Source organism: Silene latifolia, chromosome Y (assembly GCF_048544455.1).
Source record: "Silene latifolia isolate original U9 population chromosome Y, ASM4854445v1, whole genome shotgun sequence".
In the NCBI taxonomy this organism is placed as follows: Eukaryota; Viridiplantae; Streptophyta; class Magnoliopsida; order Caryophyllales; family Caryophyllaceae; genus Silene; species Silene latifolia.
Genome location: NC_133538.1, coordinates 281,856,518 through 281,860,296, shown reverse-complemented (window position 1 = coordinate 281,860,296; position 3,779 = coordinate 281,856,518). Strand labels below are relative to the sequence as shown.

At 42.9% G+C, this 3,779-nt stretch overlaps 1 non-coding gene across 1 annotated transcript; it reads right to left on the bottom strand.

Moving 5' to 3' along the window:
• Window positions 1-230: 230 nt before the first annotated feature.
• Window positions 231-337, bottom strand: LOC141635836 (small nucleolar RNA R71). Its single transcript, XR_012540494.1, has one exon. It is a non-coding gene; the product is annotated as a small nucleolar RNA R71 (small nucleolar RNA).
• Between the last annotated feature and the right edge of the window lie 3,442 nt (window positions 338-3,779).

The window sequence follows — 3,779 nt, the reverse complement described above, 5'->3', positions numbered from 1 at the left end:
GTGAAGATCCGAGGAAGCATATGGAGACCTTTACCGATTACTGTTCTACTATCCCCGCCACTAAGGGGGTAACTCAAGATAAGATTAAGGAGGTTCTATTTCCTTTCTCTTTAGCTGACTCAGCCAGGGAGTGGCTGACTGACTTGGACCGCATAGCTGCTGGAGTTACAGATTGGGAGTCTTTTGCTCTTGCATTTTACAAGAGATATTTCCCTCCACAACGCACCAATTTGCTGAGGGCCAAGATTACTAGTTTCAGACAGGCTCCCGATGAAAGTTTCTATGAGGCATGGTCGGAATTCAAGAAGTTGGTGAGGTCTATCCCTCACCATCGTTTTGACCCATAGTTTCTAGCTAATCAGTTCTACAATGTGTTGTATGACGACCAGAGAGCCATACTTGATGCGGCATCTAGTGGAAGATTCCAGGAGAATACAGATGACGATAAGGGATGGTCTCTTATTGAAGAGATGGCGAATCACAGTGCTGAATATGGTAACCCGAGGGATGGGATTAGGATAGTTCATGCAGTTGATAAGCAGGTTTTGGCTCAGCTGGAGACCATGAATGCTAGATTCGATAAGTTGGAATTACAAGCTGCTGGGGAGCCTCAGACAGTCCATATTCTTACTAGAGGAGAGACTGTTTCTTATGAGAGATGTGGGAGTAATGATGGCCACACTGCTGTTGGCTGTCTTGTAGAGAAGGAACAAGTCCTTGCCTTTCAGCAATATAGGCAAGGAGGGGGTTCCTATTACAATAATCAAGGGGCAGTCCATCCCAATCTGAGGTGGACTAGTCAGAATGTGCTCAATCCTACTCCTCCTCCGCACCAGCAGCAGCCTTATGTCCCTCCACACAAGAATCAACAAGGCTTTCAAAAGCCCCCTTCTTTTACTCCTCATAACCATGGTGCGTCATCTTCCGGTGGGGTGAGTGAAATTGGTGAGCTTAAGTCTATGTTGAAAGCCTTCACGAAGCAGTGGCAATTGAGCGATCAACAGAAAGATGCGTCCATAAAGGCACTTGAAACTCAAGTTGCCCAATTAGCCACTAATCAGTCCACAAGAAAGCAGGGTCAATTACCGACTCAAAATGAGAAGAATCCACACGAGACGGTAAATTTCATCAATCTGAGAAGCGGTCGTTCGTATGAGGGACCAGAAATGCAGAAATCAGACCCAAGGAGAGCTATAACTGATGGTGAACAGTGTTCTGGCGAAGAAAATGAGCTCACGACGAAGAAAGTACTCGATCGACTGGTTTCAGGTGGTCGATCGAGCAGATTTGGGGACGAAAGTGGTCGATCGAATGAAAATACCACTCGATCGAGTGAACAGGAAAGGCAGAATGGTCGATCGAGTAGTTTTTCTACTCGATCGAGTGATGAGCAAAATGGAGTTGCTCGATCGAGTGAAAAAACTACTCGATCGAGTGATATTGATGAATATTATACTCGATCGAATGGGTATATTGGTCGATCGAGTAGTTTTGATGACGGGAAGCTTATTCGAGAGCCTGCTAGTGCTCGTTTAAGCGATAAATCACCGGAAAGACCTCGTTCGAGAGGTAAGAAGCGTCCAAAGGATACAGAACTTGCTCCGGAAGATACATTGGAAGAGAGAAACAAGGGACTCGAGATTCCTATCACAGTTCCCTTCCCGAGGCGGTTGCAGAATACTAAGGCCAATCAACAATTCGGCAAATTTGTCGAACTTCTGAAAAGCTTTGAAGTCACTGTGTCGTTCACTGAGTTGCTGACAAAGGTACCCTCTTATCTTAAGTTTATGAAAGAGATTTTATCGCGTAAGAGGAACATTAGTGATAGTGAGACCGTAGCTTTGACTGAGGTGGGGTCAGCCCTATTTCAAAATAAGCTACCTCCTAAGCAGTCAGACCCGGGTAGTTTTTCAATTCCGTGTCATATCGGTAACTATTTGATTGATAATGCGCTATGCGATTTAGGCGCTAGCGTAAGTGTCTTACCGCTATCTCTGGCCAAGAGACTTGGTTTGACAAAGCTGAGTTGCACTAACATGACAGTCCAGATGGCCGACCGTAGCATATCACGGCCACTAGGTATAGTAGAAGACGTACCTGTAAGGATCGGGAGGTTCTTTATTCCCGTTGATTTCGTTGTCTTAGACATCCCCGAAGTTGCACACACCCCTATTATTTTAGGGAGACCATTTTTGTCTACTGCTCGTGCAATTATTGACGTCGGGGGGAAGACTTTGACCTTTCAGGTAGGGGACGAAGAGCTGATTTTTAATCAGTCTAAGTCCCGGAGGGCTCCCATGCAGGCTCAGCCTTGCAATGCTCTCTCTTCTATTGATCCTATTATTGACACTCCAGTTGAAAATTTGGAGTATTGTGCTACAATTGTCATCCCTCCGCCTCAGACTGAGAGCAAAAAGGAGGAAAGTTCGTCTGTTTTCCTTGCTGCAGGTACAAATGAAAGCAACGAAGAAGCTGTCAAAGGGTGTTGTGCAACTGCTGTCAATCAAATTGGAAGTAAGGATGCTAAAGACGGTGATAGAGGAGCAAGGACGAGGAAAGTTCGTGCCTATGTGGATGAGAACTATTCCCCTCCTACTATTGCGAATGACCATTCATGCTCATGGAAATTGAAGAAGACAGTCAACGTTGCTGAGATGACATCCTCCAGTCAGGAGCCCTTCAAGGGGCTACTGAATTGCATTGGGAATTAAACGGGGAAATGCCCCATGTAACACTTTGTAATAGATAAATTTTGAATTTTCCGTTGAATTTATTTTATTGCTTTTAATTAGGACAATTAGCTTATAGACTGTTCTTTAGTGTAGATTTAAGACTATAGACTGTTCTTATGCGTATTTGGTATTTTGGGATATTTTTGCACGTGTTCTTATGCAGGTTTGGGGAAGTTTTTACGCATTCCAGGGAAGAAAAGACGAAATTCAAGAGCTTACGCGAGAAAAGAGCTCGATCGAGTACTTTTTGTACTCGATCGAGTGAAAATTTGGTCGATCGAGCACTTTTTCAGGTCGATCGAGTAAAGCAATAAGTGGGACTTCTCGATCGAGTAGAATTCTACTCGATCGAGTAGATGGAGCATCAAAATGCTCGATCGAGTGGTTTAAAATCACTCGATCGAGTAACTGAACCAGGACGCAGGGAGTTTTCAATCCTTAAACTCTTTACTTTTGTTTTCTTTCTCACTTTGTCCCTAATTTTCGTCTAAACACCTCCTATTTGCGATAATACTCACCCCAAATCCCCAATTTTTCTTGCCTAATTACCAAATCCACCACCTACAATCTATTGTTTTCTACTTAATCTTCCATAGCCCCATATTTTCCCCTTAATTTGTGCCTATTTACACGGTCTTTAAAGAGGATTAGGGTTTGCGGTTTTGAGCTCGAAAAAATCGCTACTTTTGCTTGTTTATTGAAGATTAATTGCATATTGTAGGTCTATTATCATCAAGTAAGTGATTCTTTCATCCTCTATGCATTTTTAATTTCGTTTTTTCGAACTAAAATGAGGTAAATTGTTTCTAGGATTCGAAAATCCATTGTTAGTCGAAATTTTTCGACTTTAATTGTGTTTATTGCCCTTATTCCTCTTGCTTGATGATCAACCTCAATTCCTCGCTGCTGTTACATGTTTAATTCGAATTCTACATGAATTTTTGCGATTTGTGTTCAGGACAGTCGAAAATTTCGACTGTCAGACGGGCTATTGCTACTATCATTTGTCTATGTAGCTTCATTGCTGTGATATTGCTGCTGAGTGTA